Here is a 14,060-nt window from a genome sequence, read left to right as displayed (position 1 = left end):
GTTCTTTCACCCTGTAGCCCCCTAGACTTTATTGTGTGTTTGTTTTAATAGACTTTTTTAAAAAAATCTATTTTTTAAGTGTAGATGGACACAATATCTCTATTTTATTTATTTATTTTTATGCAGTTTCAAAGATTGAACCCAGTGCCCCACACATGCTAGGCAAGTGCTCTACCACTGAGCCACAACCCCAGCCCAAGACTCTATTTTTTAAAGCACTTTAGGTGGACAGCAGAATTGAGCAGAACCCTCAGAGAATTCCCACAAACCCCCAAACCCAACGTCTCCAACCCCTCCCCATTGCTGGGAGCCATCAGCCAAGTAGGTATGACAAATTCCTTGCCAGCTTACTCCCATGCTGTCTAGTGGAAGGACTTCTGAAAGGTGACCTTGCTCAAGGACCAGGGCAGGATCCGTGTTTAGGGTGTTCCCCCTTTAGAATAGGGCAGTTTAGCATAATAGGAGAGTAGGGTGTTTCCCCTTTAGAATAGGGCAGTTTAGTATAATAGGAGATTAGGGTGTTCCTCTTTTGGAATAGGGCGTATCCTGCTGCTGAGTTCCTCTTGAGTGCTTAGGGTCAAACAGTATATTTTTGGGAGACAGAAGCCCATGCGGAGTGGATTTGGGAGAGAGTGGATTAGGGCAGAGTGGAGATTTGGGAAGAGACCGTGGATTCCCCCAGAACGTGTTTGTAGACGGCCGGTGTGAGTTCGGGAATAAAGAATTGCTGTTTGAATCTACAAGCTGTGTGGAGACTCGTGATTTGTGCCCAGCCAGAGACTGCGGCATCTGGTGGCCCGTACGCGGAACGTCTGAAACTTGGAGGTAAGTGAAATTGCTCGCCCCTGAGGGAAGGCGAGAGAATGGGTGACCATTTCAGAAAACAATGTGTTCTTCTTTTGATTTATTTTGTTTTTCTTTCAAGCTGCCTATCCCTAGAAATTTCTCAGGCAAACTGGAAAAAATGGTTGACTAAAGGTTTGAAGTTTGTCGGCCCTGAGGAAGAGAAAATTGATACAACGATTTTTTATTCTGTTTTTGCTTCATTCAGTTTCGGTTTTGTTTTGTGTTATCTTATTGGGTTGCGTTATCTTTATAGTAGATTAAAACAAACTGAAAAGATGTTAAGTAAATTGTTAGAGGTTCAGAACATGGTGAAAGACGTTTTAGATCAAGCAAAAGAGAAGGTCTCTCCAGCTAGTCAGACAGAGGAAGAAAATTTAAAGGAAAAGGGGTTGTTAGGAAAAAGGCCACAACAGGAGGCTGTTACTAACTCCGTTTTATCACAAGAGGGTTTAATTCAACCAACAGCCCCACCGATAGAGACAGCTGAGTGGCCCTCAAACCCCGTAGTTGATAAATGGGATCCTGAGACAGGACCTCAAAGATTAGCATGTCCTGTACTTGAACAGGCAGGAGGGCAGCGAATTCACCGTGCTTTAGATTTTAAAACAGTGAAGCAGTTAAAAGAGGCTGTAACAACCTATGGTCCCCAAGCTCCCTTCACGGTGAGCATGGTCGAGTCTATTACTAACTTGGACATGACGCCAGCAGATTGGGCTAGCATGTGTAAATCTGTGCTAAATGGAGGACAATATTTGTTATGGAAGGTTGCCAATGAGGAATTTTGTGCAGAGACAGCTAGGAGAAATGCAGCAGCCGGTTACCCTCAAAGAAATTTAGAAATGTTGCTAGGAAAAGGACCTTATGAGGGTCAGCGGCAACAAATTGAATATGATCCTGCTATATATGCACAAATTGCTGCAGACGCAGTTAGGGCATGGAAGACTTTACAAGGACATGGAGATTTACAAGGTCAGCTATCTAAGGTAATACAGAGAGCTAATGAACCTTACGCTGACTTTGTAGATAGGCTAATTCAAACGGCTGCCAAAATTTTTGGGGATACGGAACAAGCAATGCCATTAATAAAACAACTAGCTTATGACCAAGCAAATCGTTGCTGCAGAGAGGTTATTAGACCATGGAGACATGAAGATTTAAACACATATATTAAATTATGTAGAGATATTAATGAACAAGGGCAAGTCTTGGCAGCTGCAGTACAACAGGCTTTAGATACCAGGCCAAAAACATGCTATGATTGTGAACAAACAGGACATTTTAAAAGGAGTTGCCCCATAGGAGGAGGATTTAACAAAACTAGGTATCAAAGAAATAGAATACCGGGTATTTGCCCACGATGCCGTAGAGGGAGACATTGGGCTAATGAATGCCGTTCTCAAACTACCATAGAGGGTACTCCCTTACCAAAAAACGGAAAAGGACCAGGTATTTACCCACGATACCGTGGAGAAAGGCATCAGGCTCCGTTGCCAAAAAACGGACAGCCGGGCCCAATGCTCCGGGGCCCACAACCACAAATATACGGGGCAGTGGAGGAACCCAGCAACACCATCAGAGTAGTGCCCAGGACACATTGTCCATTAAATCCCTCATCAGACAAACCCGAGGGAGCGCAGGGTTGGACATCTGCGCCTCTGCCAGAGCAGTACTAACTCCAGAGATGGGAGTTCAAATCATTCCCACAGGAATAAAAGGACCTCTTCCCCAAGGGACAGTAGGCTTATTATTGGGACGTAGTTCATCTACATTAAAAGGACTTATGATAAGTCCCGGGGTAATTGATCCCTATTATGTAGGTGAAATAAAAATTATAGCTAGTTCTCCAAGAGGTATATCAGTAATTTCACCTGGAGACAGAATAGCACAGTTGTTAATAATACCCAGCCTACATAATAAATTTCCTAGTCATAGTGTAGAAAGAGGTTCCAGGGGATTAGGCTCCACAGGTGTAGATTGGGCTATGTTGTCTTTAAATTTAGATTCTCGCCCAATGTTAAAACTAAATATTCAAGGACACGACTTTAATGGGCTACTGGACACAGGTGCAGACCTTAGCATCATATCTAGTAAGGAATGGCCAAAACATTGGCCATTACAACAAGCCACTCAAACGCTTCGAGGCCTAGGAGTGGCTACTAATCCCCATAGAAGTGCAATGATATTAGATTGGAAGGATCCTGAAGGTTGTGAGGGAACTATACAGCCCTATGTATTGGATCATCTTCCTATAAATTTATGGGGACGAGATGTCCTAGATCAATTAGGTTTGACATTAACAAATAACATCAATCCTAATGCGCCCACTACTAGGGCTAGACAAGGTTTTAGGAAAGAAAAAAGATTAGGAAAACAAGGACAAGGTATAGCAGCACCAATTCAAATAGATCAAGGAACAGACAGACATGGGTTGGATTTTCAGAAAGGGCCACTGAGACAATCAAAATTACTTGGAAATCAGAAAGACCAGTGTGGGTTCCTCAGTGGCCCCTGACTAAAGAAAAGATACAAGTAGCCCATGATCTGGTCAAACAACAATTAGTGGAAGGACATATACAACCTTCCATATCTCCCCATAATACTCCCATTTTTGTCATTAAAAAGAAATCTGGTAAATGGAGATTATTGCAAGATTTAAGAGCCATTAATAATGAAATGGTTATTATGGGACCTGCTCAATCAGGGATTCCTCAATTGTCTGCTTTGCCAAAAACCTGGCATGTTTTAGCCATAGATATTAAAGATTGTTTTTTTTCAATTCCAATTCATCCCGAGGATAGTCCACGTTTTGCATTTACTATCCCTGCATTAAATCATGAAGGTCCTGATCAGAGATATGAATGGAAAGTACTCCCTCAAGGGATGGCTAACAGTCCAACTATGTGTCAAATATATGTTAATAAAGCAATCCAGCCACTTAGAAATCAAAATCCTGAACTACAAATATTTCACTATATGGATGATGTATTATTGGCACATAAAGATAAAAACATATTGCTGGAATGTTATGCCACACTTACAAACTTATTAAAAAATTATAATCTAGAGATAGCAATAGATAAAGTACAATTAAATTTTCCAATTAATTATTTAGGAGTTCTATTATCCTCAACCATGGTCCGTCCACCAAAAATTCAAATACGAGTAGATCAACTCAAGTCACTTAACGACTTTCAAAAGTTATTGGGAGACATAAATTGGATAAGGCCTTATCTAGGCATACCAACAGGAGAGTTGGGACCTTTATTTGATATTCTAAAAGGTCCATCAGATCCAAACTCACCTCGCATGTTAACTCCTGAAGCAAGAAAGGCATTGAAAATTATTGAAACATATATGGAAAATATACATTTGGATAGAATTGATATAAGTTTGCCTTTATTATTTATTGTACTACCAACAAAAAATATTCCTACAGGAGTATTTTGGCAAGAAGGTCCATTATTGTGGATACATTTATCTTATTCTCCTAACACTATTCTTACTAGGTATCCTGAGGCTGTAGGACAATTAATACTCAAAGGAATAAAAGCAGCGAAGGGAGTGTTTGGAATTTCTCCCAATAAAATTATTACTCCATATACTATGGATCAAATTGATGAGTTAGCTAATGAGTTAAATACTTGGGCAATAATCATGTGTAAATCTAATGTTTCATTTGATAATCACTTACCATCTAATCCTTTGTTGTCTTTTTGGTCTAAGCATCCTGTAGTTTTTCCAAAAGTGACAAGAAAAACCCCTATCATGAATGCTCCAAATATATTCACTGATGGGTCAAATAATGGTACAGCAGCAGTAGTTACCCCTGATCAAACTTTTACATTTTTAGTACCCAAACAATCAGCTCAAAAGGTAGAGCTTAATGCAGTATTACAAGCTTTTTTAATGTTTAAAGATTCTGTATTTAATTTATTTTCTGATAGTCAGTATGTAGTTAATGCTATAGTATCTCTTGAAGATGCTGGTAGGATTTCCCCTTCTTCTACTGTTTTCTCTTTGTTTTCCACTATACAAAGTCTAATCTGGGACAGAAAAGATCCATTCTTTATAGGACATATTAGAGCACATACAGGATTGCCTGGAGCCCTTAGTTTGGGCAATGATTTAGCAGATAAAACTACACATGACATACATATTTTCTCTACACTAGAAGAAGCTACGAATTTTCATAAAAAATTCCATGTTAATGCTAATACTTTACAAAAGCGTTTTAAAATAACTAAGGAACAAGCCAGACATATAATAAAACAATGTCAAAATTGTGTGACCTTTTTACCACAAGTTAATCTTGGAGTCAATCCTAGAGGACTGATACCTAACCATATTTGGCAGATGGACGTCACACACTTGCCAGAATTTGGAAAATTAAAATATTTACATGTTACAGTTGATACTTCTTCCGGATTTTTGATGGGCTCCCTTCATGCCGGAGAAAAAACTAAAGATGTTATAGCTCATTGCTTACAAAATTTTGCCACTGTGGGCGTTCCTAAACAGTTAAAAACTGATAACGGTCCTGGCTATACCTCTACCTCTTTTAAACAATTTTGCTCATCATTTGGTATTACTCATATAACAGGAATTCCATACAATCCACAGGGACAAGGCATAGTTGAAAGAGCTCATCAAACTATTAAAACGTACTTACTAAAACAAAAAGAGGGAATTGGAAAGGGGTATATATCCCCCAAAGATAAACTTAAAATAACCCTTTTTACTCTAAACTTTTTAAATTTGGATTCATCAGGACTTAGTGCTGCGGAAAGGCATATGTATCCAAAAAATGTGCATAAGCCTAAAGTTCTTTGGAAAGATATTCTAACAGGACAATGGAAAGGTCCAGACCCAGTGATTGTCTGGAGTCGGGGCTCTGTTTGTGTGTTTCCACAGGGAGAACAGCAGCCGATTTGGATTCCAGAAAGACTAACCAAAACGATTTCTACAGATCAAAAAGAAGATAATTTGACTCAAATCCATAACAGCTGATATCCAGAACTCCAGCTTGGCCATTCTTACATCTGCGACTGTGATTAACCAGGATGCTTTTTTCAATATCTATTTTATTATTGCATTTTTCCCACATCATAAGGTTCTATTTTTATTTTTTGAGCTCATACAAACCTAGGTTAATGTTTTTCTGATCAGTTTTATTTTTTGACTGTGGAGTTTTTAAACATTGCAATGGAGATTTCACCTAGGTAAAGCTACAAGGCCTTTATTATTATCTTATGTGTTGTACGTTTGTTTGCACATTTGTGTTTTGTGTTATATGTCTGTGTGTGCGTATGTCCATATTTCATATATGAGGAGCGCTCATGAGAAAATGGATCCAAATTATTATTTTTTTTTATTCACGTGATTTAAATGGCTTAATTTAAATTAGGTAAACAGCTGTTAAGGATTCTTTTTAAGGTGGTTAACAGATCTGCTTGTTTACTAATTTAAATCAGGTAAACAGCTGTTAAGGATTGTTTTTTAAGTAGGTTAACAGATCTGTTTGTTTACTTTCACCTTTCCTTTTCATTATATTTAATAATTCTTTTCAGGATAATGTCTTTTTAGCATCATTGCCAGAATTCCTATCTTCATCCCAATGAATATAACTCAACAAGTATGCTCAATCAAGGAGTCAACTTACTTTGGGAGGAAACGAACTTTGGGAGGAGACGGACAGATTGATAGATTCCTCCCCTTTGAACTGCTTACAGAACTTGCCTGGACTATGTAACTACGTTTAGTGCAGCAAATTGTGGTAATGCTGGCATATCTTTGCTGATGGTGTCACCAGTGATCTTTGCTGATGGTGTCACCAATGATGCAATTTTTCCAAAGGAACTGTCAATTGGCTTGGTGTCGTGGCATTTCTGTATCCTCCTCCCTTCTGCTAGTGATGGTCTAAATTTGGGGGCCAATGGCTATATGCTGGACCGGCAGTCAGTGACGGGTATGATCCAATTGCAATGGTATCAACCTAAGACAGGAGGCTGACGCCTAAAGGTCAGTTACCTAAAGGTCAGTTTTCCGATGACGGGTAAGAGCCATATGTTGAATTGGACAACCTACCAGGCGCGGTCCTTAAGCCACATTAACCTCACTCCCCCACTGGCACCAAGGCCAAATTTGGGGGCCAACAGAGGTGAGGCAAAGAACCTCACCCCCCCACTGGTGCATAGACCTATCCACAAGTATGGCTGTATGCTGGACCGGTAGTCAGTGACGGGTATGATCCAGTTGCAATGGTATCAACCTAAGACAGGAGGCTGACGCCTAAAGGTCAGTTACCTAAAGGTCAGTTTTCCAATGACGGGTAAGAGCCATATGTTGAACTGGACAACCTACCAGGCACGGTCCTTAAGCCACATTACTTGTTGTTTAATTAATCAGAAGGGGGGAGATGCTGGGAGCCATCAGCCAAGTAGGTATGACAAATTCCTTGCCAGCTTACTCCCATGCTGTCTAGTGGAAGGACTTCTGAAAGGTGACCTTGCTCAAGGACCAGGGCAGGATCCGTGTTTAGGGTGTTCCCCCTTTAGAATAGGGCAGTTTAGCATAATAGGAGAGTAGGGTGTTTCCCCTTTAGAATAGGGCAGTTTAGTATAATAGGAGATTAGGGTGTTCCTCTTTTGGAATAGGGCGTATCCTGCTGCTGAGTTCCTCTTGAGTGCTTAGGGTCAAACAGTATATTTTTGGGAGACAGAAGCCCATGCGGAGTGGATTTGGGAGAGAGTGGATTAGGGCAGAGTGGAGATTTGGGAAGAGACCGTGGATTCCCCCAGAACGTGTTTGTAGACGGCCGGTGTGAGTTCGGGAATAAAGAATTGCTGTTTGAATCTACAAGCTGTGTGGAGATTCGTGATTTGTGCCCAGCCAGAGACTGCGGCACCCCATGGCATCCATGGCCAGAGTGGTACATTTGTTGCAGTCTGTGAACTTGTAATGAAGTTGTTACAATTTTTTGCTGATAAAAGAAGTAAAATTTTCAGGTCAAAGGAATATTCACATTTAAATGTTAAAAGCTTATTGCCATCTTATATTTCCAAAGATTCTATCAAATTCATCCCTGTCGGCAGTGTTGGGGAATTACTAATTTCCAAATGTCAACCGACTCTGAGTGTAATAAGAAGTTTAGTATGTGCTACTGTGCTAGTCAAAATCATGTTCATTGTGGTAACTTGCATCTTTTTGTTTTTATGGAGTCTGAGCTTGTCTTTCCTAAGGGTTTTTGCAAGAATTTTTATTGTTTTATTTGTGAATGTAAATGTTTAATACATATGGAATCATTTTTATATGTTATAAGATGGGGCTTTTCTGAAGCTCTCATTGTACTAGTGTTCAGCCGCAGGGCTGCAAAAGCCCCAAGCATGCTGTTTACTGACCCCCAAAAAGAACTTGGAGGACTCCATGGAGGGGGCTGTACATCTTATGACTCACGTGCTCCTGGGTGGTGGCACTGCACTGATGAGCAGGGGCCTAGATGGGGCGGGGCAACCTCCCCCCACCCCAGGCTGGCCTCTGCAGGTGTTGATGAGTGAGCTCTAAAGGCAACAAGGCTGATCTGCTTTGACCCTCACCCTAACACTGGAGACTAGGGCAGTGGCAGCTCCCTCTCAGTTTCCTTCCTCAAATTCTTTTTTAAAAAAATATTTATTGATTTATTTATTTTTAGTTGTAGTTGGACACAATACCTTTATTTTATCTCTTTATTATTATTTTTTTTAATGTGGTGCTGAGGATGGAACCCAGGGCCTTGCACATGCTAGGTGAGCACTCTACTGCTGAGCCACAACCCCAGGCCCTTCCTCAAATTCTTTAGCAGGCTTCTTATCCCACTGCTTAGAGCAAGAAGACCTCCCAGGCCCTGACTAGTAATTATGCAACTGGGTACCATGTCCGAAAGTCTCCATTCTGCTGGATGATACTTCTATTTCCATCTCAATGCAGCATGGCTTTTTAATTTAGTAAAACAGGTCTTTCTCTCAATGTTCTTCCATTTTTAGTGTTCTTGGCTATTTTCAGGCAAGCCTCCTGCCTCTGAATATTCTAGGAAACATTTGCCAAAATCATTTGAATTTTCTACCTAAGCACAAAGTGAACCTACCTGGAAAGTTCCATGCTCCTTCCCAGCCGTGGCACGCTTGACCCTTCCCCTGACTTGCATGTGATCAGGTCATCTTGATGTCAGAATTCCTGGGCCGCACCTGCGTCCTGGGGATGGCTCTTGGTGGTGGGCAGTTAAGAGGCAGATGGAGGAGCTAGAAGATCAGGTATCGCTGGGATGGGCAAAGGGAGGCCTGGAGGCAGTGTGTCTGGAATTCTAGGGAAGACAGTTATTTTTTAATGTGTGTGTCAGTTTTGTTTTTCTCTGTGAATGGGTGTGCAAAGAAATAGAAATACCGTTACTTAGGAAGAAACACAAGCCTCTTTAGTTTTATCACAAAGGAACTTTGTCCAGAGAATTTCCAGGTAAGGAAGGATGTGTTTGGATGGTGTCCCTGAATCCCCGTTCTCCTCAGCCTGTGTCCTTTCAGTCCTTGGCCTGAGCACACACAACTTCTTCCTTGACTGCCTGATGCTTGCAGAGGAGCGTCTACTAGATGTAGCATCGAGGGGACGGCCGTGAAGATGTCATGGCCGACACAGCACAGAACAGCACAACATGGAGTCAGAAGGGTCTTCGGGGCCTGTCGAGGACCCAGCGCAGCTTCACAGTCCCTAGCCTGTCCCTTCCTCCTGTGTGTCTCACAAGCACAGTACACTCCTGTCCCGCCCCACAGGGGTCTCGGTTTTCTGACTGCGTCCTTGCCAGGGCTGAGGGCGGCCTGACGCTCTTGTCTGTGCAGACATGACGTTCTTAGGCTCAAGACCCACCCAGACACAGTAGACGACGTCTGTGAGTTGTCCCTTGCATCGACATCCTCTCCTCCTCTTTTCACTTGTCACTGAGTATCTACTTTGTGCTCTTGGGATAGGCAGGTGATTTCTCTGTCCTACAGGAATGTCACTGTGTAGACAGGAGACCCGCCATGTGTTAGGCTCCTACTTCTGTGAGGGAAGTAGGCAAGTATGGAAGGTCACTTGTGTGGGGAGTGGGGCCCAGGCTGCGGAGGACTGGGAAGCCTTCTCTGAACAGTGACCCCTGCATCTTGAGGGCAGGTGTGCCACAACACCCCAGGAAGGGTTACGGGACGTTCTGTTTCCAGTATGGCCGAGTAAGTTTCTATTGGAAACTTCTCAAAGATCCCACATAGAAATGCTGGATGAGGTTAGAGAGGTAGATCAAGAGGACCCTGTAGGCTGAAGCTGAGCAAGAGGATTCGGGGGAGAGTTGGTCCTGAGGCGGGAATAGCATGAGTTGGAGGTGCCCTGGTCCCCAGGTTTTCACCTGCGTGAAGGACGAGGTTGGTGCCACCCAGCGCAGACAAAACACCAACAGACCGCCAGTCCTGTTTCTGGCCTACAGAACCAGAGGGAAGAGGTCTGAGCATCTACTGTCCCTGGAGAGTAAATGAGAGGGGGGCGAGGCAAGGTTTGAAATGGAGACAGCCAGGCAGCAGGGGCTCCAAACTGGTGCAGAAGTTCTCCCTAAGTCCCTGATTGACCCTGAACCATCTGTGAGCCAGGCAGGTTGCAAGCAGCCCACCCAAGGATCAAAGAAGTGGGCCGAAGTTCAAACTGTATCCTGAAAGTCTGAAAAGACAGCCTTTCTCAGATCCAGGCCAGTCAAGTCTGTGGCTTCCCCAAATAAAGAAAGGAATAGCGGCCAACTTGTCCACAGATAATGTGACCAGAATCCAGCGTCATGACACCGTAACATTCACAGTGTCCAGGATGTCACCCAAAGTGCCCAACATGTGGAGAAACAGAAAATAAACCCTTTCTCAAGAGAAAAGACTGCAATGACCAGGTGTTAGAATTAACTCTAAAAATCTTTAACTGTTATAAAAATGCTCAGTGAACAAAGAACAATTATTGAAAATGTAGGACCTCTCAGTAGAGAAATAAAAATTATAAGAAGAAACCATGGAAAATCCAGAACTAATAAAAAACCTTACCCAATGTCTTAACCACAGATGAAAAAAGGAAGAATTGGTTCTACAAACTGAAGAAGAGAGAGGGAAAAAAATCAACAAATAAATAAATAAACAAGCATAGTGGCACCAGGTCATGGGAAACAATATGAAAAGGTCTAACGCTGGGCAATTAAAACCCAAGGAGGAAGCAAGAGGGAGACTGGAGAAGACTTCTGTGAAGAAATCACAACTACAACTTCTGAATTTTGGCGAAAGGCCTACATTTATAGATTTAGGAAACTCAGAAAACCCCAACTAAGATAAATCCAAAGAAAATCACAGAAAAACTTCTGAAAACAAGAATTGAAGAGAGAAATCTTAAAGGAAGCATGAGAAAGTGAGGCCTTACGACCAAGAGGCCATGATTTGAATGACCACTGACCCCTCATCAGAGACAACGGAGACCAAGAAACACTGGGCCGATGGGCTGAAGGGCAGAGCCAAGCCAGGGGCTGCCGAAGCCTCTCGACTCAGAATTTCCCGTCAGCCAGGGTCCTTTTAAGAATGAAGGTGATGTTCTCAGATTAAGAAAAACAAAGCAAGAACAAAAAGATGATGCATTGTGACCCGTCTTGCCTCCCAGCAGTACTACGGGAAGTTCTTGGGCCCAAGAAATTTAATGCCAGGGGGACCCACATGTTCATGAAAGGAAGAGGAACATTAGAAATGGTAAATATCTGGTTAAATATAAAGGACTGCTTTTTCTGAATTAAAAAAAAAAATGCATAGAAATGTCCATACACAAATTCCAGCCTTGTCTTTTGGGGTTTGTGACATATGTAGATGGAAACAGTGACCGCCATGGTTAGGAAAGGGACGGGCCTGTGTGGTCGCAAGGTCTCTACCTTTTTAAGTGGGGGTGGCACGATATTGACTCCGAGTGGTCTGCGCGTGTTGCGGCTCCTAGAGAAACACCACCGCCATGTGCTGAGAGGCTGGGAGGACTGGTGTCCCCAGCGGAAGCCGGTGGGGGGGACTCTCTCAGAGGCTCTCTGCAGTCGGGGCTTAGACAAGTCTGATTCTCACGCAGCCACCACCCACACATCACCTGCCTTCCGAGAGCCCAGCTAGGACTGAAATGGTAGGTCCCAGCAGTGACAGAAGTAACAATTTGGTGAATCAGAAACTGCCAGACCATCGTTTGTCACTCCGCTAAGAGTTTCTCAGAAACACTTCCAGAAAAGGCCCGAGAAAACGACGCGCATGGGTGAACGTTTTGAATCTGTCACTGTGTCACCCACCTTACGTGGCATTGTAAATCGCCTCTGAGCTTGTGATAAATCCAGCTGATCTGCGGCTGTGTCCATCTGAGAAATGAAGTGTGGGGCGCGGCTGGGAAGGATCCAAGACGCTGGTGTTGGTGGAAGGCTCTGGGGCCCCTCCGAGCAGCGGCTGGCTGAGTTCTGTGTGCTGCTCGGCCCCTCGGGAATTGCGGGGATTGCGCCTGAGCCCCGACAGGCTGCCCGAGGCCTACCACATCCCGAGGTGCTCACAGCCCTCAGGCTGGGAAACATTCGCCTACGGTCCTTTTCTTCCCGTTCTTTACATATGTTTTTTGTGAAGGGATGGAGCAGGAGGAATTCACCATGAATAATTCATGTGTAATTGTTTTCAAAATATAAAGTTATTTTTCAAAGCAAGCAGCCCATCTATTCGCTGCAGCGGCCGACTGCCTCCGGGTGCTGGTGCGTGGGCAGTGGCCTCCCCTCTGTGCTGTTGCCATCCGGGCTGGGACCGGCTGCTCCGCAGGGCTGGGCCGAGGCTCCCGTGCAGATGGTGCAGATGGCACAGCATGCCCAGGCACGCACTGCCTGCCGGGGGACCAGGCAGGCCCTGGGGACGGCCTTGGAATCCATCTGCTCCCCTGTCACCCCCTGTGTGGCTACCTGCAGCCTCCTGTTCACTGGGCCCCCAGCCCAGCTTCCCCAGGGAGAGGGACACTTCCAGCCCATTGTGGCTGGTTCACTCTTAGCTTCCGGCAGCCCTGCCTGGGCCAGGAAAGAGGCAGTGACCACTTCCACATTCAGATGGGTCATGTCACTGTGTAGACAGGAGACAAAGAACAAGCCGCAGGTCCCTGTCCTCTTCCTGCACACCACAGAGGGTGACACCAAGACAATAGGAGCAGGAGGTAGCCCTGACATCGTGCGGGTCCCTGCCGAGAGCCAGATCTGAACTGCAGCCGAATGCTCACTGGTCCCTGCGTGGGAGAGGGGCTCTCCTCCTGGACCCTGGCCTCCCAGCCTCCTGCCCTCTCCTGTCACCAGGGCTCCACTTAGCCTTTCCTGTGTGGCCAGTTTGGATGCTGGGTTCGGGGGTGCCAGGGTCCAGGGCAGGGCAGCTCCCCTGCTTTCTGCCGACCGGCTTCCTGTCCACCTCCCCGGCTTTGTCCAGCCCGGTTACTCATCCCCCATGGGGCTCATCAGAGCAGTTAGGACTCAGAACCGGGTTTGAACCCTGAGCCTGCTGCTCCCTGGTCAGGCCATCAGGGCAAGCCTCCGTTCCCAGGGGTCCAGTCGGGTTTGCAAGAGTGTCTTTCTCAGGGCTCATGATAAGGATCAAATGAGCTTTGGGCAGTGTCTGGAGAGAGCCCAGCCCAGTGCCTGGCCTGAAGTGGCAACAAACACTGCCACACTGGTGACCATAACGATGCTGCCCATGTAGACTTGTGCCACGGTCCTACCTGATCCTGTCCCCACCCGTACCTGGACTCTCCAGAAAGGGCTTTGCTCCTCCAGTCTTCCACTAGGAGACCTGGGCTTCCTGTGGCTCCAGAACCATCTGGCATGTGTTAAGTCCGTGTCTGCCCCATCCCCTTCTCCATCACCCTCTTCACACTCAACCCTGCAAAAAAGCCTCTGTCCTCTGTCCCACGCCGGGGGTCGGTCATCCTGGACGACTCTGGCCCGTGGACACACGGGCATGTTGAGCTGTGGTTCTGTGTCCTTGTCTGGGCTGTGGACCCACTGGCCGTGGTCAAAGGTCATCGTCTGCCCTGGAGCAGCTCCGGCCACCTGCCTCTCTGGGAGTGGTATGGGGACAGTTCCATGGTGATGTTTACCGTGATGTTTGTCATACAGGGAAGGGTGCTTTCCCAGGTGCTCACACCCCCACATGCACGGG

General features: G+C 44.9%; 1 protein-coding gene across 1 annotated transcript in view; it reads left to right on the top strand.

The window, feature by feature from the left end:
* Positions 1 to 14,060, top strand: part of Efcab6 (EF-hand calcium binding domain 6) — a 103,054-nt gene that overhangs the window by 4,800 nt on the left and 84,194 nt on the right. The window lies entirely within an intron of this gene.

The sequence above is a fragment of the Callospermophilus lateralis genome, chromosome 4 (assembly GCF_048772815.1).
Source record: "Callospermophilus lateralis isolate mCalLat2 chromosome 4, mCalLat2.hap1, whole genome shotgun sequence".
Classification (NCBI taxonomy): Eukaryota; Metazoa; Chordata; class Mammalia; order Rodentia; family Sciuridae; genus Callospermophilus; species Callospermophilus lateralis.
The sequence above is the reverse complement of the archived record's forward strand: the minus strand, read 5'-3'. Positions and strand labels throughout refer to the sequence as shown.